General features: G+C 37.8%; 1 long non-coding RNA gene across 1 annotated transcript in view; it reads right to left on the minus strand.

Moving 5' to 3' along the window:
- Positions 1-17443: 17443 nt before the first annotated feature.
- The window catches only part of LOC122742966, a 725757-nt gene continuing 716962 nt past the window's right edge, over positions 17444-26238 (minus strand). Inside the window, exon 8 of the long non-coding RNA XR_006354966.1 lies at positions 17444-17573. This is a non-coding gene — a long non-coding RNA (uncharacterized LOC122742966). The remainder of the gene's footprint in view (positions 17574-26238) is intronic.

Raw genomic sequence — 26238 nt, forward strand, 5'->3', positions numbered from 1 at the left:
CTCCTTCTCCTTCTCCTTCTCCTTCTCCTTCTCCTTCTCCTTCTCCTTCTCCTTCTCCTTCTCCTTCTCCTTCTCCTTCTCCTTCTCCTTCTCCTTCTCCTTCTCCTTCTCCTTCTCCTTCTCCTTCTCCTTCTCCTTCTCTTGCTCCCCTCCTTCTCCTACTTCTCCTCCTTCTCCTCCTCCTCCTTCTCCTTCTTCTCTTCCTCCCCTCTTCCCCTCCTCCTCTTCCTCCTCCTCCTTCTTCTGTCTCTCCTCCTCCCTCCTCTTTCCCCCCTTCTCCTTCCCCTTCCCTCCTCTTCTTCGACCCCCCCCCCCCTTCTTCTTTCCAGTCCACTACCCTCTTCTGATCCTCCTTTATCCTTTCATATGCAAGTAGGTGGTGCACTGGATAGAGCTTTGTGACTGGAATAGTGAAGATCTTGATTTCAAATCTGGTCTCAGAAATCTACTAGCTATGTGATTCTGAGTGATTAACTTAATGCCTGTTTACTTCAGTTTCCTGGGTTGTAAAATGAGGCGAATAATAGTGCCTACCTTCCAGTGGATTCAATGAGATAATATTTGTAAAGTGTTTAATCAATGCTTGTTCTGTCCCCCTTCTCTCCTTATGATTATGACCCAAAAAGTGACTAGTTGATCAGATGACTATCTCCCAGACTTGAATTTTTTGCCCATTTGTCCTTTTGTTATCTATAATGTTATAGATCTTCAACTTTAAGTCACCTATACCACAAGTGTCAAACTTGTATGGGCCTGAATGATATTAAAACATAATTAAGAAATATTTAACAAAATAAATAAAAATATGACAAAACACAGAGAACATGAATTTGTGGTTTTCTAAGTCAATATGTCACCTTCAGAGATTTGATTTTAATTGAGTTTGACACGACTTACCTATATTATATGACATATCTTCCTCCCACAAGTAGATGAATATGGTATTATATGATGCCAAGAAATTGGACCAACTATGAGCCCCACAGATTTATGTCATTGAATCTCAAATGGATTCTCACTGTTGAAAGACTGATTCTTTTATTCAACTCCAACTGACTCCTCTCTCACACTAGTCCATGGCGTGGCTATAGTTGGTGCAATGGTAAGAGTATTGGATCTTGAATCAGAAAGAGCAGAACTCAAATCCAGCCTTAGACACTTACTAGCAGTATGACCCCAGGCACACATCTTTCTGACTCAGTTTCCCTATCTTTAAAATGAAGATAATAACAATTATCTCACAGGTTTGTTGTGTGGATCAAATGAGGTAGCATATATAAAGTTTACAAACCTTAATGCACTATATAAATGCCATTTATTATTATAGATTATGTATTTTATTTAATATTGTTACATATTATTGTATTGTGAACTGTTAATATATTATATGGTATTATTATATAATATTGTAGCATCCCTGGAGAATTTCTGGTCTAGTCTTCTTTCCTCCCATTTTTAGATGAGGACACTGAATTTGAAAAACTTTAAGTTGATCACCTAAGATTGCACATCAATCCTAGATGAGGGATTAGAATATAGGTTTCCTGAATGCCTGTTCTTTGCTCCATTCCAAACAGTAAAATTTTCCCATCCCCTAAATGCATCACCCTACTTAAGATTATGACTACATTTTCCCTACTTCATACATTCTTCCCATCCTCCCCATTATTATTATTATTATTATTTTTTTTTTTTTTTTTTTGGAGCGAGGCAATTGGGGTTAAGTGACTTGCCCAGGGTCACAACAGCTAGTAAGTGCTATGTGTCTGAGGTCGGATTTGAACTCAGGTCCTCCTGACTCCAGGGCTGGTCTCTATCCACTGCGCCACCTACCTGCCCCCTCCCCATTATTTTTTATCCCATTTGTCTCTCTTCTCCATTAATTTTCATTTTCATCCTTTGTTTTCACTGAGTTTATCTATCCTAAACCGTTATTTTATACAAGTTCTACAAATTCTTTGCTATGCTCATGCTATCTTCTTTGCTTCTCTGTAGGGCAACTAGGTGACACCATGGATAGATTGCTGAGTCTAGAGTCAGGAAAACGAGTGCAAAATCAGCCTCAAACTAGCTTTGTGACCTTAACCTCTGTCTGCCTTAGTTTCCTCAACTGTAAAGTGGGATAATAATAGTAAATACCTCCCAGGACTGTTTTAAGTATCAAATGAGTTAATATTTATAAATCACTTAGGTCCTTAATAAATGCTTCTCTCCCTCCCCTGCATCTGCATTCTCTACCAGAAAATGACCCAATTTAGGGAGAATTGCTTCAGTAATGCCAAAATTTACATACAATAACTCCTCATTTATCTGAAATCAACATCAGAATGTTGAACTAGAAATGACAATCCAATTCCATTTTACAGCTGAAGAAAATAAGGGATAGAAAGCTTATGTTCAAAGTTATACAACTCATTAATGGCAGAACCAGGACCAGAATCTAGTTCTTCTGACTTCTAGCCCATTCCTCCTTGATGACATGTTCTGAATGAGTTGACTCTACTGGATAACTCAACTTTCTGTAAATGTCAAATGTCTTTTTTTTCCCCCAGGGCAATGGGAGTTAAGTGACTTGCCCAAGGTGACACAGATAGTGAGTGTCAAGTGTCTGAGGTCACATTTGAACTCAGGTCCTCCTGAATCCAGGACTGGTATGTTATCTACTGAGCCACCTAGCTGCCCCTAATGAGTCTTTTAAACTATTTTTGATGGAGATGTTTCTAAAATGTATTGCATACTTCCCTACCTTATTGAATAGACTACAGTGAACACAGTTTAAATTTGTATTCATGTCTCTAAGGTCATCATTATGAAAAACAATCACCAACTTGTGTCCTAATACATCAATACCTGCAGGGGCTATTTAAGTGGAGGGACACTTCCTTCTTACACCAAACATCTGTTGACCATGTGCCTTTTTATTGATTTTCTTCTATTTCCTTTCTTGAAATTATCTGTCACTTCGTACTACTTTTTTTTTTTTTCTGATGATCAGAGGATCATAGATTTAGAGCTTAAAGAGACCTTAGAAGTCAGCTGAGCCAACAGCCCCTTATTTTACAAATAAGGAAAGTAAGGTCAGGAGAGGTTAAGTGATTTGTCAGGAAGCTGGGTGGGTAGTAAAGGAGAAAGAATGCTGATCCTGGAGTAAAGCTGACTTCAATTCAAATCTGCCCTCAGATACTTACTGCAAGACTGAACAAGTCACATAACCAATTGTCTGCTCAGTTTCCTAAGTGGTGCAGTGGGTAGAGCTTTAGACCTGGAGTCAGGAAGACTCATCTTCCTGAGTTCAAATCTGGTATCAAACACTTACTAGCTGTGTTGCCCTGGGTCACCTCACTCTGTTTACCTCAGTTTCTTCATCTGTAAAATGAGCTGGAGAAGGAAATGACATACCACTCTATTACCCTGAATGGGGAGAATTGGAAATAACTGAACAGCAACAACACTCACTTTCCTCATCAGTAAAATGGAGAAAATAATAACTCCCATCTCCCAGGGTTATTATGAGAATCAAATGAGACATTCATAAAGCACTTTGCAGGCTTAAAACATACTGTAAGTGGGGCAGCTAGGTGGCACAGTGGATAACACACCAGCCCTGGATTCAGGAGGACCTGAGTTCAAATGTGACCTCAGACACTTGACACTCACTAGCTGTGTGACCCTGGACAAGTCACTTAACCCTCATTGCCACACGCCAAAAATAAAATAAAATAAAATAAAATAAAAATAAAAAAATAAACATATTATAAGTGCTAGAGATTATTATTATTCTTGTTTAAATTAGCACATTGTAAGTCAAGAAATATTCATTAAGTGCCTGCTATGTCCCAGACACTGTGCTAGTGTTAGGGATACAGCAAAAAGGGGGAAAAGCAGTTTCTTCCCACAAGGAGCTCACATTCTAAGAGGAGCAACATTATGCAAGCAACTACCTACAAAAAAAAGATACATACAGGGGCAGCTAGGTGGCAAAGTGGATAGAGCACCGGCCCTGGAGTCAGGAGTACCTGAGTTCAAATCCGGCCTCAGACACTTAACACACACTTACTAGCTGTGTGACCCTGGGCAAGTCACTTAACCCCAATTGCCTCACTTAAAAAAAAAAAAAACCTAAAAAAAAAAAGATACATACAGGATAAATTGGAGATAATCTTGAAGGGGATGATGTGGCTAAGCTATATTTTGAACCCTAATTCTTTAATGCTAAATTCCATGTCTCCTTTGAGGTAAAATGAAAAGGCTTTGTGAAAGCTAATTAATTATCTTGCTGTTCAGAGTGTTTGGTTTTTCCCCCCTCCCCCCAAATTCTGGTTTTGTGGTTCTTTTCCAGGTAGCTGAGTTGCTGTGAATCTATTTAGGTAAGTGTGCTGTTACTGTATCTAATATGATCTGAGGTCCAGGGGCAGGGAGTGGGTATTATCAAGACCCAGTCACCTTATACATTGCAAAGTGTAAAGTTACAGTGATCAGGCAATAATAATAATAATAATAATAATAATAATAATAATTGATGAGGATGGAAATCATAAGTGCTCCACATTACAATGTCCAGCATTGGAGTCTTCTGAGAAATATAAAGATTTCCCAGCTTAGTTTGAACTATTTCCAAATCCTGTTCCTAGAATCATCCCTAATCTGTGCTAATACGACATACTTGTAGCTTTGTTATTACAAAAAATTATGGTTATTTCTTGTACCTCCCTTTTTTGTGGCAAAGGTAATTAGGCCATAAACAGAGGTCTGACAACTAATTTTATTCAAGGCAAAATTAATATAGAAGCAAGCAGATAATTTTAGCCAAGTGAAATTAAAATATATATATTTTAATGACATTGGAAAAAAACCAAATCTCGGGGTTTTTGTGGGTTTTTTTTGTTCTCTCCCTCTTTCCAGTGTTCTCTCAACCTCTCCTGCATCAATGTGTACAATGACCCTCACTGATTTAGGTGAGCTAATGGCCTGCCTGAGAGTGCGTTCCTGATTGCTCACTTCTACCTGGCCCGACTATTGATCTGTAGACACACAGCTGCATTTTCCCCTTGCTGTCGTCTGTCCTCCTGCTCCCTGTGAAGACCAGATGATCTGAGGAAAAGGCACTCACTAGCCTCCCCCTTAAATTTTCAAAATTGCATTGACATGAATAGGAGTCAGGTGGTTAAATCCAGTCAGGCAGCTTTGAGAATTTAAAGGTTAGAGGCATTTGGGTTTTGGTTTTGTTTGTGTGTGTGTGTGTGTGTGTGTGTGTGTGTGTGGTGGTTGTTGTTGTTTCCTCCTATCTTTATCCCCCCCCACCCCCGAGATTCATACATTGCTATAGTTGTCATACCAGAAAGATATTAAATATGCAACTCGACAATGTCAGCAGAGCCTTGAGAGTTTATCTCCAAAATTATCACCTGCCTCCTGAAAACCATAACCCTAAAAATATTGATTGGTTAAAAGGTAGGAGCTGAAGGAATGAGTCAGCGGTCTCCATGGATTACCCTAATCAAATAAGGGGAGTATTAACTGAGGTACTCACCGGTTTGACAAGGTTTGGTTTGAAATGTAGACATCTCAACTAAAGTTATGTGTTTCATTCTTTTGAATATTTCTCCCAGACATTTAAATACATTACTACTAAGCAAGAAATGAGGAAAACATAAAAAGCATTTTAGGGAATAAATTCAGCAAGTTTCCATTTGTACCAGACAGTAAAATTGTTGACATGCATTATAGTGGGTGTGTATTTCTCGGAATGCCAAGGCCTATTCCCACACTCAATGGAATATTATGCTGTCAGAGGTCACAGAGAAAAGGGACCATGTCCCTCCCTAGAAGTAAGAGCTGTGGGGACAGTGATGTTTCTGGGGTAGCATTGTCCTGTCCTCCCCTACTTGACTGGGGTAACAATTTAAATCAGTACTGTAACGATTGGAATAACGCCACCTGCTGGATACTTACTGTAGAAGAGTTCTGCCCATGAAGCGAAGGTCTTTGAGGGCAAGACCAGGAGTCTTTTCTTTGGTATCAGGAAGTGACGCGGAGTAGTGGGAGGAGGAAGGAGGAGACTGGCGCTCTTTCCTCTGGACTCTGGTGGAGAAGGGAGCTAGAAATGTGCTCTCCCTTTAATAGATAGGAATCTAGGCCTTTCTCTCTCTCTTTACCAAATTCTTATTCTCCTTAATAAATGCTTAAAAGTCTAACTCTTGCTAAAGCTTATAATTTATTGGCGACCACTCATTAGATATTTTAGACAAACGAGCTAGAATTTTACCCCTTAACAGTACTAAGAAATGGAGATTTAAATCACCTTTATATTTATGTGCGTGTGTATATATATATATATATACACATATATATACGTACATATATATATATAATATTTCAGGAAAGACAAGCAAAGCTTGGAAGGGGGAAGAGAGGGAGGAGGAAGAGAGAGAGAGAGAGAGAGAGAGAGAGAGAGAGAGAGAGAGAGAGAGAGAGAGAGAGAGAGAGAGAGAGGGAGGGAGGGAGAGAGAAACATTCCATAATTCCTAAAACCAGAATTGTGTCTCTATTCAGGTGTTGAATTAAGGGTATATTCTATAACTGAACAAGCTGGGAGTTTATGAAGCACATCTTAGTATATTAAATAGTTAAGAACAATTCAACAAACATGCATTAAGTGGCTAGTACCTACAAGGCTCTGTACTAAGTGGTTAGCATACAAAGATATAATAAGCAAAAAAGTCCCTGACCTCAAGGAGCTTACTTGGAGAAGAGGGGAAGGGGGAGTGACATTTGCATGGGTAAGTACCTATAAAGTAGGGAATAATAGTATTAAAGGAATGAGTCAGGGAAAGTACTCTATCTGTGTTTGGGGAAGGAGTGAAGCTTTCAGCTCACTGGAGAGTGCAGAGGTGAATTGGAGAGGCTACTCAAAGGACTTGGTTGAGCTCAGATTTGAAAAGAAGATAGGGCTACTGAGAGGCAGACATGACTGGGAGAGTTCATTCCAGGCATAGAGGACTCCCACCTTGTGCAAAAACATGAGAACAGGTGTGGTAGCATATCAAGTCAGGGGAATAGGCCTTGTAAGGGACCATATTAGGGAGGCTTTAAAATGACAAACTTTGGAGTTTACATTTTATCCTTGAGGGGAAGGGTTTTGAAAAGGAAGTTGTCTTAAATCTCAAGGAATTGTTACTTGGGCGGCCTTAAAATGACTCTATTGGAAATTAAGGAAAATGGAAGCAGGGTTATTATCACTGTAGCAGCCCAGATGATGATGATGCCCAGAGTGGTAGTGTGAGAAGATGGAAGGGAATCAATGCAAAGGATGTTAAAGACATAAAACTGACATGATTTGGCAAAGGAACTGAAGACTATGCCAAGGTATTGAATCTGAATGACTAAGAACATAGTGGTGGCCTCAACAGAAGTACATAATTTGGAAAGACAAGTAGATTTAGGGGGCAAGATGATAAGTTTGGGTTCGCATATGTTGAGTTTGCTATGGCAGCAGGACATTTAGGTGAAAATGTCCTGCAGGCATTTGGAAGTGTGAGATTAGGGTCAGCTAGGTGGCACAGTGGATAGAGAACAGGCCCTGGATTCAGGAAGAGCTGAGTTCAAATCCAGCCTCGGACACTTAAAAATTACTAGCTATGTGACCCTGGGCAAGTCACTTAACCCCAATTGCTTCATCAAAAAAAACCCAAACAGAATGGAAGTGTGGGATTAGATTTCAGGATCTAGATTAAACTGAATATATAGTTGTGTTATCTGTATAGGTGTGGATATATAATCAGGATTAGCTAGGTGGTACAGTAGATAGAGCACTGGGCCTAGAGTCAGGAAAACTCATCTTTCTGAGTTTAAGTCTGGCCTCAGACACCCACCAGCTATATTATCTTAAGTATGTCATTTAACCCTTTTTTGTCTGAGTTTCTTTATCTGTAAAATTATCTGGAGAAGGAAATGGCAAACGACTCTAATTCTCGCTTGCTTTTTTTTTTTTTTTTCAGGGCAATGAGGGTTAAGTGACTTGCCCAGGGTCACACAGCTACTAAGTGTCAGATGTCTGAAGCTGGATTTGAACTCAGGTCCTCCTGAATCCAGGGCCAGTGCTTTATCCACTGTGCCGCCTTGCTGTCCCCCTTTTTTACGACTCTAATATCTTTACCAAGAAAACCCCAACTGGGGTCAACAATTGTCAGATACTACAGAGAGAGAGAGAGAGAGAGAGAGAGAGAGAGAGAGAGAGAGAGAGAGATACAGTAATGGATAGAATTGATTAATGTCTAGATGGTAGATGATGAAATGTTCAAGATGTGTTTCTAAAGAGTGGTGGGGTCAAAAGTCAGATGGCAAGAGGTTGAGGACTTCATGGACAGTGAAGAAATGAAGTCAACAATCAATCAATGAATAAATATGTATTAAACATGTACTATGTGTCAGGCACTGTGCTAAATTCTAGGGAAACAAAAAGAAGCAAAAGACAGTCCCTGCCCTCAATGAGCTTATAACCTAATGAAAGAGACAACATACAAACAAATGCAATCAAATCTAGATACAGCATGAATAGGAAATAATCAACAGAGGGAAGGCATGGGAATCAAGAGGAGTTGGCAAAGGCTTACTGTCCAACGTGAGATTTTAATTGGAACTCAAAAGAATCCAGGGGAGTCAGTAAGAACTGAGAAGGGAGAGTAGTCCAAGATTAGGAAGCAGCCCGAGAGAATGTTCAGAGCTGAGAGATGGAGTATTGTGTTCATGGAAAAGTCAGGATTGAAGAGTACATGTCAGTGAGTAAGGTATGAGAAGACTGGAAAAGTAGGAAAGGTTAGGTTATAAAGAACTCTGAATGCCCAATAGAATATTTTGTATTTGTTCCTGGATTTTGTTGAATGGAAGGAAAGAGGATGGCATGATCATGACATGTTTTAGGAAAATCATTTTTGTGGCTGAATGAATGATAGCTTGGAATGGGGAGAGACTTGAGGCAGGCAGCCCCATAATAGATTATTACAGGCATGAGGTGATGAGAGCCTATACAAGGGTGGAGGCAGTGTCAGAGGAAAGAAGGGAGTATATTTGAGAGATGTTGCAAAGGTGAAATTGACAGGCCTTGACAACAGGTTGGATGTGGGGAGTGGGTAGAGATAGAGAGGAGCCCAGGACAATTCCTACGTTGTAAGACAGAGGGAGTTGGAGGATGATATTACCCTGTATGGTAACAAGGAAGTTAAAAGGGAAGGGAGAGTTTAGGGAGAAAAATAGTAAGTTCTGTTTTGGACATATTGAGTTTAAGACGTCTAGTGAACATCCACTTTGAAATCAAGAGCCACTCTTACTAGGAGTGGAAGGGAAGAAGATAGTATGACAATTTGAAGGAATGGCTGAGTTAAAGACAATTGTTTTAAGGATTGGAAAGACTAAGATATTGATAGATACTGAGGAAAGAGTAAGTAGATGGAAAGAAACTGAAGATGAGAGAGAAAGAATGCAACTAATCATTAGAGATAGTTCCCAAAGGAGATGGAGATGTGATTGAGTACACAAAGATGGGTTAGCCTAAGAAAAGAGATGGGTCACTTCATTCTCCAAAATGGTCAAAGGAGAAGAAGGTAGGTTATTGAGTCATAGCATAGAGAAATTTTGAGATGAGATAAGGGAGTATACAAAAGATGGCATTAACTCTCTTTGCCAAGTAGGAGATCTAATATTCCCTACTTTAAAGTGCCAGAACTCCTGTGATTTTGGTCAGAGGGACTGTAAATTACTTCCTCCATTATTCTATGGATGAATCTGATATTGAGTTGGCACTCTTTCCACTCAAATTGGCAAGAAGTTGCCTTTTAGAGGTTAAATTCATATGCTATGTGTTAAGCCAATGATGTTTCCAATAGATTCCTCAAAGAAAAGGTCAGCCTAACAAGAAAGCACCCATAAGGCCCCCTCCCGTGACCAAATGAGCAAAACCATACTGAGCTCATCTCAGCTGGAGGGGCTTTCCCAGCTCCTCCTCTGGATCATTGCCAAGAAGATCTGTCCAGCTGTAAGACTGATTTTTTTATAGTTATTTTCACTTATTTTTTATTTTGCAAGATGTAAACGAATCTGTTTAGCTAGGAAATCACGTCCCCTGAAAGTGATTATAACCTAATTTGACATGCAGTATTTGTATACTTATTCTAGTGTTATGATGCATTTACAGTGTTTACATAAATAAAAATCCCTCTATAATTATTCCATGAAAATCTCAGTAAAGAGTTAATCACATGACCCCCATCTCCCCCCAACCAAAAAAAAATTCACTTGGGTAAGAATTTTTAAATTTGTGAAGAAATTTTCTTTGGAAAAAAGATAGCCATTTTCAGAAGGTTCCATAAAACTTCTAGGAGAACCTGAGAATTCAGAATCTCTCCTTGGGAGGGAAAAATATAAAAGAAGGATCTCTTTTAAGTCTTTGTTGCTTGTTTTCTTTTTGTGATAATGCATCAAAAAAAGTATCATTCTGGAGAAATAGGAGGATTTTTATTGAAAGAAATGGGGAGGGGAGTAGAAATAACACTGTTTAAAATGGAATCCCTGAACATATTTTAGGGTCTTCATGTTTATATTCCATACTTCTGTTGAGGACACCACCATCCTTCCAGTCATGAGTCATCTTTGACTCTTCACTCACTTGCTTCCATAGCCAATCAATTGTCAATTCTTGTCAATCACACATCCACATCTCTTGAAGCTCTACCCTTCTCCAATATTTGTAAAGCACTGATCTCAGTGACTGGCACATAGTAGGTGCTTTAATAAATCATTGTTCTCTTTCTTCCACCACATTCTCAGTTCACACTATATCTTGCCAGGATTATTATAACAGCCTTTTAATTGATGTCTCTGAATTGAGTTCTAACTCTATTCTAATCTATCCTCCACACAGCTGCCAAGTTGATATCCCTAAAAGCATAGGTCTGACTTGTGATGTCCACTGCTCAAGAAGCTTCAATGGCTCCACATTGCCTTTAGCTTAAATAAAAACTCCTTTGTTAAGCATATAAACACCACTGCTATTAGGCTCTAGCCTTTCTTTAAACTATAGGGGCCAAATTTAATATGGGGAGAGTTAATTGTTTGGCTTACCATAATATTGGGGTTCAGAAAATAATGAGGAACCTCTTGGTCCAAAGTTTCCTCCCTTCCAAACTGTCTTTTTGGTTATTTCTCCCAGGCCAATAAGAAAGGAGTTTAACACCCTCTTTTCCACAAACAAATCAGGTTTTATGAATGGGAATAAAATACACAGCAAAGGTGAAATTAATTAAGCCAATGACAAGGGAATAGGGAAAGAGAAAAATGAATAAGCTCCCTGGTTCTAGCAAAGGCTGACACAATCCCCAAACTTGCTTCCAGGTCAGCTAATTCAAAGAGACGGACTCGTTTTTATTAACTCACCACCCGGGGCCGTAGTTTCAATAGGAAACAGCTGTGCAGCCTCTCAACAGTCTGCTCCCGGAAGCTCACCAACAGGAAAAGATGAGCTCCCCTCAGCGAGTGTTCCCTTTTCCACTTTTAATCTCCCTCCCCCAAAAGGGAGGTCCTTCAAGCTGGATGTCAGAGAGTGGTTCCCCTGCTGACATCAGCAGCATACATCACTAAGGGCAGGCCAGGTGTGACCCATATCCAATCATCCTTAGCTGGTTTCCCAAACAATACTAGATCATTCAGGTGGGACCCCTGGGTGCCTGCCAAATTCCATTATTTTATCACAAAGGCTAATTAAATATTCCTTCTCTCTCACACTCTCCATACTCCAGCAAAACCTACCTTGGTATTCACTTAACAAATATTTCACCTTCTGCCTCTTTGCCTTTTAAGGACTATGTTCCATGCCCTGGATTTTCTCTCTAATCACCTATGCTTCTTGGAAATCATTATCATTTGCTACCTTCTTGAAGAGGAGTGGTGAGTCTCCCAATCAGAATCATATTATTATTGCAAATACATCCTGTACTTACCTATTCAAGATGGAATCAGAAAGACTCATCTCCCTGACTTCAAATCTGACCTCAGATACTTACTAGCTGTTTGACCCTGGGAAAGTCACTTTAACCCTGTCTGCCTCAGTTCCTTGTCTGTAGAATGAGCTGGGAATGGCTAACCACTGTAGTCTCTTTGCTAAGAAAATCCCAAATAGGGCCACAAAGAGTCATACCTGACTGAAAAACAAAAACAAAAAATGAACAACAAAAACAATTACAAAATATAGCTCCCTCCCATAGAAAGTAAGCCTCTTGAGGCCCGGGACTCTCTTCCTTCTGTATTTGTATTACCAGCAACTATCATAGTATGGCAAATAGTAGACATTTAATAAATACTTACTGATGGATTATTGGTAAAAAGAAGTTATTTCCTTGGAATCTGGACATTTTTGTAAATACTTTGGAGGGCATCCTGACACAAAGAACCACTCAACAGTAGTACACTCACATGTCAGCCTAAGAAAGACATTTATATCCCTAGGATAAAACCCTTTAAGTCATTCTCAAAAGTGGGGATGTAGGGATATGATAGCTGTATCGAAGGGTTATCTTTTGGAAGAAGAATAAGACTTTTTCTTCTACTGAGCCCCAGAAGGCAAAGTTGTTAGCAATGTGTCAAAGTTACAGAGAGGTAGATTTAGACCTGATGTGAAGATAAGCTTATAAACTATTACAGCTACCCAAAGGAGAGAGTGGGTTCCCCCCTCACTGTAGCTCTTCAGAACAGATCTGGATGAGCACTTGTTGGTTTAATGGTTGGAAAGATACTTTTAAAGGTAGAAGTTGGACTAGTTAGCCATTGAGATGCTGTACATTATAAAACTGAATTTTGTGATTCTCAGACTCATTTAGGAGTCTAGTACCACCTACCATATTCCAGATTTTCAATTGACTCTGTGGGTAATATGAAAGTAATAATAGTCCCTGCCACTGAAGGGCTTTCTGTGGGGTTCTAATAAGTTCTAAGAAGAAACACTAGTATGTATAGTGTTTACATGATTAATGCTGAGGACTTGGCATAGCTCAATCACTTTCCTTCCTTCCCATTATACCAAACATTGGAAAGGACATAAGATATGTACTAGGGATGAGTCTCCATTTCTCTCAGGTAGTGTTCTCTGAGGGCCAACATCTTATGACTCCTGAAATATTTTCATGCCTTTCTTTTGGTTAAAGAAATGTTCCTTGTGAAAATAAAGAAGAGGTATATGTTATCTAGTAAAGCTCAGGGTGAAATAAAATGATAGTCCAGAGTATAGTTCAGGAAAATTGGATATTCATCTCCATCCCCATCCAAGGATTTTGGAACAGGTTTCAAAGACACAAGAATTAATCTAGGGGGTGCCTATGACCTGAAAAAAAATTAATAATTTTTTTATTTTACAAATTTTATTTTACATTATTTTCAAACCTGGAATCCATAGCTATCTTCGATTTCAATATGTAAACACTACTTTTAGTCCCCCTTCTCCCCAGTCCCCACCCCAAATAATAAAAATAAAAATAAAAATATTCTAATCTGAGTTATAGCTCATGTTACTCTACCAAGGACAAAAATCATCACATCTCACTGGAAAATTCGGTTGTGTGCCTATATTCCATTGAAAAAAACCTCCCCTACATTCTCTGCCTATGATGATTACAGCCCCAATCAATTTGGCTAGGGAGGCTTCTTTATAAGTACACACAGAGACACACATGTGCACACAGTGACTTGAAGAATAACAGTCTATTTTGAACCACTTGCTCATCCCATCTTCGTAGTAAATTTTAGACTCTCTTACAAGCTTTGACCATGCCAAACAACATCCAAGTCATTAATAGTGTAGTCATAGCTTTGGTTTTATTTTGATTCCAGATTTTCATACTAGAAACAGCAATGTAAAGTGGATCTCTTCCACTGCAGTGGAGTAAAGTAGAACTGGATTTACAACCTACCTGTGAAACATACTAACTATGGACAAGTCATATGTACTGTGGTAGTTTTCAATCTGGAAAGGGTCTCAGGGGTCATTAAGTCGGATTCCCTTCTCTTACAGAGGAGGAACTGAGACTTGATAATTTAAATGAATTACCTAATGTCATACAATTAGTAAAAGGCAAAGCAAGAACATGAACTCTAGTGTCTAATAGTAAACTTTTTTTCTGGACAAGTTCAGATCTGCATGGGTGTAGGATAGGGGGAGTCCCCATTCAAAGGGACTCACAGAAACTTTGTCTGTTTGTGTCATCCCATATTGTTTGCTTGCTATTAGCATGATAACTGAGAGATGATTGCATATTTACCCATAAATATATTATGAATAGAAATATTTAGTATTCTGAATAGAAATATTTGGAGCAAGATTATCCTTTTTTAGTTCACAGGACTGCAAACTGAACAAGAAATGGGAAAAGTTGTTTTTTGGGGTTTTTTTTTCCCATTTACTGACCACTTTTTCCTACTTGGCCTACTTTCCATCAAACTGACCCTTCTTTCCTGCCCTCACATTTCAGAAAGCGTGCTCTTGTGCAACAAAGAATTTCCCAAGCTCAACCTCCCATTCCAACCAGCCTTCAATCAGCACTTATTAAAATCCTTGTTTCCCTGACTAAGTGAAGTTTACTGACTTTTTTTTTTTTTTGATGTGAGTTTTTGGTTAGTGATAAGGATAATCTCCTTAGGAATCAAAAGTGATTTCTTCTCTGTCTGCTACATTTCCATAATGTCACCTCAAAGCAGACTTGGCAAAATATCAGGGAGCAGGAAAGGGGGTGGGGGGGGGAAATAGATTTCTGATGATTGTGTTCTATGAGGCAGAATAGTTGGAACACGGAATGCCCCGATTTGGAGGAGATTGCCCCAGTTTTCAGATGCCGTCTCGCCTGCTTTCTGGGGAGCAGATCTAATGTTCTCTATCCCTCCGTCCCTGTTGATTGCCTGAACTGTGATAGCGCTGAGTAAAATGACAAGGGAATGGGCCAGAAGTAGAGGTAGCCAAATCAAAAACATTTCAGAAGAGACCCAGAATCCAATAATAGACATTCTTCAAGAGATCCCAGGAGGGGTTTTCGGTTTTTCAGCAGAATATTACTTGGTTACTTAACATACTCTATTGTCTTCTCTTAAAAGCTTCAATTTCTATCAGCTTTACTTAACTAAAGCAGCTTCCTAGAAAATGAAATTCTTATTACTCTAGGTTGGTAGAACCAGGGAAAGAAATCAAGGCTATTATTGAAAGTCTCCAAACGCCATTCTCCCCTCCCCCCTCAAAGAGTGGTAGAACAAAAGAGTTCCTCTTTATGTAGTCAACCCCTCTGGGCTCAGTCCCTAAATCCCACTCATTTTGGTTGACAGGATGCCGAGAGGGGGACTGCTATTCCCCTCAGAGGCCTGTAGGTAATTCTGAAGGGAAAGGACATGAGGGGATCCCATTCTCCTGTTCGTCTATTTCAGTTAAAGAATATCAGGTGCAAATGATTCATGTCATCACTTCTACCATTAGGCTTAATGTATATTGCATTTCTATTATGAGGATTTGGATAAGCAACCTATAAAGCCAACCGGTATCATGCAATTTGGATGTATACAATTTCACCTGTATAGGGAACTTCTGCATGGAAAAAATTCTTATGTTCTCTGCAACTTAAGGTCTTCCTGTTGCCTAAGGTAGCAGTAAACATTTCCCAATTCCATTTTAATCTAGTTCTGGCTGCTCTGGGGAGTTTTGAATGCCACATGCCAGTTTGACACACCTTTAGCCTAAAGCAGTGAGAGGTTAAGTGCCTTAGCAGAGTTCTAAACCCAATTTGTATTAATGATTGGATTTGTTTTTGTTTTTGTTTTTGTTTTTTTTTGTGGGGAAATGAGGGTTAAGTGACTTGCCCAGAGTCACACAGCTAGTAAGTGTCAAGTGTCTGAGGCCGGATTTGAACTCAGGTACTCCTGAATTCAGGGCCGGTGCTTTATCCACTGCGCCACCTAGCTGCCCTTAATGATTGGATTTGAACCCAGGTTTTCCTGGCTTAAAGGATGGCTATCTATCTAATATGCTACACCAAACATGCACACACATATCTGCATAGACATGCAGATAAATGTATGTATAGGTATGTACACAAAATATATGCATATATGTATATTATATAGCTTACAGATATCTATATAGTCTAGTCCATACATATATTATATACAGGTATATATTTATATATACATATCTTTCCATATTAGAACAGCTAGGTAGCACAATGTATAGAATACCAAGCCTGGAGTTAGGAAGACTCATCTTCCTGAGTTTAAGTCTGGCCTCAATTAGCTATGTGACTCTGGGAAAGTCACTTAAACCCTGTTTGTCTCCGTTTTCTTACCTATAAAATGAGCTGGGGAAGTAATGGCAAACCACTCCAGTATTTGCCAAGAAAAGCCAAAATGGGATCATGAAAAGTTGGACCCAACTGAAAAAAAGCATGTGTGTTACACACACACACACACACACACACTATCTCTCTCTTTATCAATGTTGTTAAGGCTAAAATTCTAGCTAGACTGTCTGAAATCTAATGAGTGGTCGCCAATAAATTATAAGCTTTATCAAGAGTTAGACTTTTAAGCCTTTATTAAGGAGAATAAGAATTTGGTAAAGAGAGAGAGAAAGGCCTACATTCATTTATCTATTAAAGGGAGAGCACATTTCTAGCTCCGCACTCCACCAGAGTCCAAAGGAAAAAAGCCCCAGTCAGAGCGCCAGACTCCCCCCTTCTTCCTCCCACAAGCAAATGTCACTTCCTGATGCCAAAGAAAAGACTCCTGGTCTTGCCCTCAAAGACCTTCCCTTCATGGCAGAACTTTCCTATAGTAAGTCTCTAGTAGGTGGCATCACTCCAATCATTACAATGTCTGTACACATTATATATACACCAACACACATATATGTGCATATAGACATACATATATACACACATGTGTATTGTGTGTGTGTGTTCATGCTTGTGTGTGCTTGTATAAGCAACTCATTTGGGCTTATCCCTCAATCCCCACTCACATTGGTTAACAGGGTCCTAGAGGGTAGCTGACTGCAATTCCCCTCAGAAGTCTAGACATAATTCTGAAGGGAATGAACATTTTCTAGTGCAATTAGTCATGAGCCCCCACCAGACTGTCCCTCAATGATTATCAGCCAGACTTATTAAACAGACAGAGCATGAGCAATTATTATAGAAACCACCTGGAGGTGCCTTGTCTTCTCGTACTCACAAAGTGTAGAAGGAGATTGGACTCATACATAGAGAACACATGTGGCTAAAGTATAAGCATGGAGCACCTGCTTAAATAAATACCTTATTTATTACCTTTGTGGAGTCCTCGTAAAGTTCCTCTTAGGAGTAGCTCTCTGCTGGGTTCTAAGGCTTAATGATTTGGAGAGTTGTGAAGCTGAATTGTCCTCTGTGCTTCCAGTTTGTTCTCATGGTATATGACAGCTAACACATACACTGCCTTCCACCACTGTGGTTCTGAGGGGCATGGCTATCAGCGCTGGTAGATACTGTAGATTTTTAGAAGTTCACAAGGCTGTCTGTCACCTGGTCAATGCAAGAGGGTTGGGCAAGGGGGTGAGAGAGAGACCACAGAGAGACAAAGACAGAAAGAGAGAAATACGGGAAAAAAAGAGAACAAGAGTGAGCTCACTACCATTCCCTTCTCAGGAGTCTTTTACTGATTGCACCCACAAAGATAAAAAGTTGTGGGAGTACATTTGTTCTCTATCTCTCTCACATGTGTACATATATGTGTACTATGTGTATATATATATATTATATATATGTATATATAATTATGTATATATTTATGTACCTAGGTGGATAAGTATATATTACATTTATCTGTACACTGATAATAGTAAAAGCTCACATTTATACAGCACTTTAAGATTCACAATGCACTTTACATATATTATCTCATTTGATCATCACAACAACCCTGTGAGATAAGTATGGTTATTAGCCTCCTTTTACAGATGACTAATGGAGAAGTCAAAGCAACCAGGTGGTACAGTGGATAGATAGGTGGGCTCAGAGTCAGGACAATCTGAGTTTGAATCCCAACTGAGACACATATTGGCTGTGTGGAGCTGGGCACCTCACTTAACCCCTTTCAGCCTCAATTTCCTCATCTTTAAAACAGAGATAATAGCACCTCAAGGTTGTTGTGAAAATCAAATGAAATAATATGTGTAAAGCACTTTGTGAAATTTAAAATGCAATTGGAATTCTAGCTACATATAAATGTATGTGTATATACGCTTTATATTTATGCACATATCTTTCATACATAAAATATATTTATGTGTATATAAAATGTATTGCATATACATAGATACATGTATTATGCAATATGACAGACACTGCACAATGAGATAGGCCAAGAACTGAACAAGAAGAGGAAAGCAGCCTGGGAAATTTTCCTGGGCTTTTAATTACCACAAACTTTTCCCTGAATCAAAGGCTCATCTTTTTTATAGCAATATCTCCAATTCTCCAAGTGATGTTTTGGTGCTTGCAAGTCACAGAATACAAGAGTCTCTGAATAAATGAAGTTCAGAATCACCTAAAGGGCAATAGAGAGATACTTGGCAGGCCTGAGAAGGCTGCTACAAATTATAAATGAAGAATTATATAGAAGTCATATAAAGAAAATCATTAGAAAATATGACTGGAAAAAACACAAGCTAGTCATGTATCATGAGTAAGGCAATAATTTGAATGAATTGGTGGAATATACACAATGTCAACTGAATTAAAGGAAGGCATCCAATATGTTGGGTGGATCCTCTGGAGTAGAATGTATAAGGACATGCAAGAGAATCATTCAAGATGATCAGAATCTAAAATAACAAAAACAAAAACAAAAAAAGGGGGCAGCTAGGTGGCACAGTGGATAAAGCACCGGCCCTGGAGTCAGGAGTACCTGAGTTCAAATCTGGCTTCAGACACTTAACACTTACTAGCTGTGTGACCCTGGGCAAGTCACTTAACCCCAATTGCCTCACTAAAAAAACAAAACAAAACAAAAAAAAACCAAGATGATTCAGAATCTGTAATCTTCCTTGTTAGAAAGAATCCCCGTATCAATGACAATGCATAGATCCCTTGGGATATTTCCTTAGTAGAGTTTAGGCGATGTTTTGTCTTTGGTTCGACTTTGTTCAAATCCTCAAACATAATATTTTGTGTTTAAGAAAAAAAGAAAAGATAAAAATAACATGAAGAGATTGCTTAAACTTTTCCATAGCACTTTTTTTTTTTTGGTCGGACAATGAGGGATAAATGACTTGCTCAGGGTCACACAGCTAGTAAGTATCAAGGGTCTGAGGTAGGATTTGAACTCAGGTTCTCCTGAATCCAGGGCCAGTGCTTTATCCTCTGCACCACCTAGCTGCCCCCTGCTTAAACTTCTGAATCAACAAAAAGTCAATTTCTAAGCACATACACTTGGGTCAGAGCATGTGACAAAATATAACAATGTTTTGTCATCTTTACTCATATTAGTGCATGTCACTTCTTTTGGGGCATTCAAGATTTGCTAGTGTTGCACACCTGTATTTTTTAAAGGCTGAAGATCAAATGGTGAATATCAATAAGAAAAGCAATAGATTTCAAAGAAATGGATGTTTCCAATAAATAATATATTATAAGTTGGGGGGTGAGAAAGAGCTTAAGTAATATAACACCAAGCTTAAGTAATATAACACTTTCCCTAATATCTAGATAAGTTTTCTCAACACATTTAATGATGTTGTTCAGTTTTATTTTCATTACTTGAAAAGGACACTGTTGGGGAAAAATGTGAAAGAAGGAGCTCTAGCAGTACCAGATCTTAAACTGTATTATAAAGTGGTAATTATCAAAACAATCTGGTACTGTCTAAGAAATAGAGATGGATCAGTGGCATAGAATAGGTACAAATGACACTATAGTAAATGACTATACTAATCTATTATATGATAAACCCAAAGATCTAAACTTTTAGAACAAAAACTACTTATTTGACAAAATCTGCTGGGACAACCAAAAAAAAAAGTATGGAAGAAACTAGGTAAAGACCAACATCTCATGCCATATATTAAAATAAGGTCAAAATGTGTATATGTTTACACATAAAAGGTGATACCATAAGCAAATTAAGAGAGTATGGAATAATTTATCATCAGATTTATGGGTAGAGAAGAACTTATACCCAAAGAATATATACAGAGCAATACAAAATGTAAAATAAATAATATTGATTATATAAAATTTTAAAGTTTTTGCACAAACAAAACTAATTAGCCAAGATTGTAAGGAAAGCAGAAAACTAGGAAAGAATTTTTTAAACAAGTACCTCTGATAAAGGCCTCATTTCTCAAATACATAGAGAACTGAGTCAAATTTATAAAAATACAAGTCATTCCCCAATTAATAAATAGTCAAAGGATATGAACAGGTAGTTTTCAGACAAAGAAATCAAAGCTATCTATAATCATATAAAAATGCAGGGCAGCTAGGTGCCACAGTGCATAAATCACTGGCCCTGGATTCAAGAGGACCTGATTTCAAATACAGCCTCAGACACTTGACACTTACTAGCTGTGTGACCCTGGGCAAGTCACGTAACCCCCATTTCCCTGACCAAAAAACAAATTAAAAAAATGCTCTGAATCACTATTGATCAGTGAAATGCAAATTAAAACAACTGAGGAATCATTTCACATCTATCAGAGTGGCAAATATAACAAAAAAGGAAAATATTAGATGTTGGAAGGGAAATGGGAAAACTAGGACACTAATCCATTGTTGTTGGAATTGTGAATAGATCCAACCATTCTGAAAAACAATTTGGAACTGTGCCCAAAGGGCTATCAAACTATGTGATCCAGCAATACCACCGCTAGGTTTATATCCCAAACACATTCCAAAAAAGAGAAAAAGATTTATTTTACAAAAATATTTATAGCAGCTCTTTTAATGGTGGATAAGAATTGGAGATCAAAGGAATGCCAATCAGGGAATAACTAAACAAGCTGTGGTATATGATTGTAATGGAATATTACTGTGCAGTAAGAAATGACAAGCAGCATGATTTCAGAAAGGCCTTAAAAGACTTATATGGACTGATGAAGTGAGCAGAACCAAGAGAACATTATGCATAGTGACAGCAAAATTTTTCAATGAAGAATTGTTAATGATTTAACTATTCTTAGCAATACAATGATTCAAGACAATGCCAAAAGACTAATGATGAAACATACTATCCATCTCCAGAGAAAGAACTGATATCGATTGAATATAGACTAAAGCATGCTATTTTTCACTTTATTTCTTAAAATTTTTCTTTGAGTTTTCTTGTACAAAATGACTAATATGATAATGTTTTACATGATTGCACATGTATAACCTATATCTGATTGTTTACAGCCTCAAGGTGGGGATAGGAAAGGGTAAAGGAGGGAAGGAGAGATAATATTTGGAACTCAAAACTTTAAATAAAAATGTTTATTATGTTTTTAAAAAGGACACTGTAAGAAAGGAGATAGAACTACTTACCATCAGGCAGTCAAATTCCCCATACTGCATCTGGGGGTTTGAGTGGGCACATGAATGGGAAACATGGATATTTAATCATCCACCAGCTATAAATACCACCAATGTGAAACTTAGGCTATCTTTGCGAAACCCTCAACTAGGCCCTTGAAAGCTATTTTACAGATTGCCTTTCTAAATTTTCAGTGAACGACTTAGACTAAAATCAACCTGTTATTCTAGAGTCTCTCTCCTCTATGACCCCAACGAACTCTATAGAGAACAACATCCTTAGCCCAACTTAACCACCAACTGTGCTCAATTACTAAATAGCCTTGTGATCTCGGACAAAGTATTTTGCCTCCCTGCCTCAGTTTTCCCTTATGCCAAAATAAAAATAGCACTATCTGTTCATGTTGTGAGAATGAAATAAAGATAACCAATGTGAGATTCTTTTTAAAATTATAAATCAATTTAAATGATATAATAATATAGTTATAATAAAATATTTGTAACTTTTATACATCTGTAATTCATCTAGAGGATATATGACTTTCCCATGGCCACATAATTAGTAAGTGTCAGTGGTGAGATTTAAGCACAGGTTATTCTGACTTCCAAGTTCATCATTTTATTCTTTATGGCAGTGATGTCAAATTAAAATAGAAACAGGTTCACTAAACTCTACATAAGGATCTTTGCAGACTGTATATCAATTTATTTATTTATTTTGCAGGGCAATGAGGGTTAAATGACCTGCTCAGGGTAACACAACTAGTAAGTGTCAAGTGTCTGAGGTCGGATTTGAACTCAGGTCATCCTGAATCCAGGGTCAGTGCTTTATCCACTGCTCCACCTGGCTGCCCTTCATATTGATTTAGAAAACCACACATTAACATTAATCGTGTTCTATTGTATTTAAAAAAATATTTTGTTAAATGTTGCCCAATTACATTTTAATCTTGTTTGGCTACACTGGGAAAGGTACCATCTTCTCTATTATTTCTATGTGACAGGAAGGGGAAGGGGAAGGTTCTAAACGTTTTATAACACCTACTATAGGCCAGGCACTGTACTAAGCGCTTTTGAAATGTTATCTCATAAAAGAAAGGAAGTCCTTACTTATTTATTTTTAGAGAAAATGGAAACTGCTTTGCACCTATTCTACTGTTATTCCATGTACTCAAGCATGCTGAAGCCGTGAATCATCATTACTAATATTTATGTAGTATTTTAGATATATTATCTTATTCAAACCTTGCCATCCTCATCCTCCTCATTTAACAGATTAGAAAATTGTGACTTGGAAAGATATAATGGCTGTGCCCATGATCACACAATAAATGTCAGAGTCCATATTTGAACAGTTTGCTCCTGAGTCCATCCCCAATGCTTCTTTAACTATACTGGCTCTAGATTTGACATCTTGGTAACTTTGTTTCTGTTTGAACTTATGTTAACTTATACTGAAATGATGCTATCTTATACAATTCTTCATTAGAAAACTGAACTATTTCTAAATGGGCAGGATTAGTGTGTGGGTGTGTGGGTGTGTGTGTGTGTTGGGAGGCGGGGAGGGTTAGGGAGCATAAGGGGCAGGGGATTACAACCCAGTATCTTTAGGTCAAGTATCCATTTTGCCTTAATCTGGGTTAATGGTGTAAGATATTGGTCTATACCCAATTTCTGTCATACTGATTTCCAGCTTTTCCTTTTCCTCATTTTTAATGTCTCAGGAATGACTGCATATGCCTCTTCATAGAAGGACTGAATAGGACAAGAGAAAGAAATAAGATGCATAAAGATAGGTAAGGAAGAGATAAAACTATCCCTATTTGAAAAGCCATAAGGAAATAGGAAAGATATTAATTGAGACAATAGTTTTAGCAAAATTTTAAGCTAAAAAATGAAACCTCAAAAATCAACAGAAGTCCTATATTATAATAACAGAATCTAAGAAGCAATAAATGAAAGGGGAAACCTGTTACAAATAAATTTTTAAAATCTATAAAATAGCAGGAAATTAATCTTCCAAAATACAGGAAATACTTGTATAGATTCAATTCTAAAGTATTTCTTAAAGACAGGACCACCTCCAGTGGTCCTGATCTATATACTGGACCCAGATGAATCTGAATGAGAGAGTGCAGCTGGTGACTTTGCACAGCCCTGTCTCATTTAAATCCAGTTCACTGCAATTTATGACATCACCTCCCAATGCAGTGGTCTCTTCAAGAACAAAGGATAAACAAAAACAATAACAAACAAACAAACACACAACAACAACAACAAATTCTAAGGAAATTAAAAAAAAACCTTAAGCAGCTAAAAGAATATTCAGTTCATTGTTCATGGCTGGGCATGTCAATATAGTAAAATGACAATACTACTAAGGGTAATATACATTGTTTTTTTTTTTTTTGGTGAGGCAATTGGGGTTAAGTGACTTTCCCAGAGTCACACAGCTAGTTTTTGTTAAGTGCTTGAGGCCGGATTTGAACTCAGGTCCTCCTGAATCCAGGGCCAGTGCTCTGTCCACTGCATGACCTAGCTGCCCCTAATATACTTTTTTGTTTTTGTTTTTTTTTGTTTTTGTTTTTTTTGTTTTTTGTGGGGCAATGGGGGTTAAGTGACTTGCCCAGGGTCACACAGCTAGTAAGTGTCAAGTGTCTGAGGCCGGATTTGAACTCAGGTACTCCTGAATCCAGGGTCGGTGCTTTATCCACTGCGCCACCTAGCCGCCCCCCTAATATACTTTTAATGTTATATCAATCAAATAACCAAGGTAATACTTTATAGAACTTGATAAAATAATAACAAAATTCACTTGGAAAAATATAAATGTCTATGATATGAAGGAAATGTTGAAAAGAAATACGGATGAAGGGGGAATAGCACTTCTAGACTTCAGACTATATTATAAACAGTAGTCATCAAAACCATCTGGTATTGCTTTAAAAAGAAAGAGATAGAAGAATTTAACACACTAGACAAGGGAAATGTTTAAAAATTAGAAGTCAAGAAAGCATTTGATAAAGTGAAAAATATAATTACCTAAGGACAATCCCCATATTTGACTAAAAACTACTGGGAATTCTGCAAGACTGGCAGAAATTAGGTTTTGACCAGCACATTACATAATATTCTATAATATATTCTAAATGGATCCATGACTTTAATATCAAAGATAATACTATGAAGATTGGAAGAGAAGCATATTTCTCACAGATCAAATATCTCTTACAGTTGTGGGTAAGATATATGTTCTTAACAAAACAAGGGATAGAGGCAATTACACAAGATAAAATAGATATCTTGGATTACATGAAACTGAAAAGCTTTTGCACAGAAAAAAATCATCAGTAATAAAAAGAAACAATTAAATGGGAAAATATTTTGTATCTCATTTCTCTGATAAGGGCTTGGTATGTGAGATGCATAAACAGTTTATAAATATGTATGATTAATAGCTATTCCCAAATAGGTAAATGGTCAAATGATATGAACAAATAGTTCTCAAAAGATAAATTGCTAAATATTCATAACTACATGAAAGAAGAGGAAGGGAAAGGAAAAGGAGAATGGGAAAGGGAAGGAGGAAGGGGATGAGGAAGAGAATAAGCATTTATATAGGACCTACTAAGTGCCAGGCATTGTGATAAGCAGTTCAAAAATATAATCTCAAGGATACCCCAAATCATTGATAATAAAGGAAATGCAAATCAATAGAACAAACATTTATTAAGCACCTACTTAAGTTCTAAATGTGTGCCAGAAGTTTAAATACAAAGAAGAAAAACAAAAAACAAATCCCTGCCCTTAAAAAAATTTATATTTTGCTGATCTTAAAACTTGGTATTCAATGTTTCTTAAGAAAACATCTTTTGGGGCAGCTAGGTGGTGCAGTGGATAGAGCACCAGCCCTGGATTCAGGAGTTCCTGAGTTCAAATCTGACCTCAGACACTTAACACTTACTAGCTGTGTGACCCTGGGCAAGTCACTTAACCCCAATTGCCCTGAAAAAAAAAAGATAGAAAAAAAAGAAGATATCTTTTATAGGTTACAACTTAGCTCCTTAATAATAATAATGGGGATAAGAATAATCCTAGTAATATTTAAAACAGTAATAATAATTACAACTCATGTTTGTCTGGCACTTTGAGAGTTTCAAGAGGCTTTTCTCAACAAAAGTAAATGGAACAAAGGTAGAAGACAGCAATGTTTCTTTCTTTCTTTCTTTCTTTCTTTTTTTTTTTTGCGGGGCAATGGGGGTTAAGTGACTTGCCCAGGGTCACACAGCTAGTAAGTGTCAAGTGTCTGAGGCCAGATTTGAACTCAGGTCATCCTGGATCCAGGGCCGGTGCTTTATCCACTGTGCCACATAGCTGCCCCCTCTTCACTAACTTCTAATACACTTTAATAAATACTTAACATCCTAAACTCTTGCTGAATTTATCAGTAATCTTAGCCAGTTTCGCCCCCAAAACTGGGGGAGGGGCAGGTAAGAACCCACATTAGATTTGAAACATCACAGTACCTATTCCCAAGAATATAATTGTCACCATTAGAGTCACTAAATTAAATTTGAATAGCTTTATCTGAAATTCATCTTTCATAATCTGTGTATAATGAATAAAGCTTTATAGGGGAAAAAATAAAGAACTTTTTTTTAAAGACAAATCTATTCTC

Source organism: Dromiciops gliroides, chromosome 2 (assembly GCF_019393635.1).
Source record: "Dromiciops gliroides isolate mDroGli1 chromosome 2, mDroGli1.pri, whole genome shotgun sequence".
Lineage (NCBI taxonomy): Eukaryota > Metazoa > Chordata > Mammalia > Microbiotheria > Microbiotheriidae > Dromiciops > Dromiciops gliroides.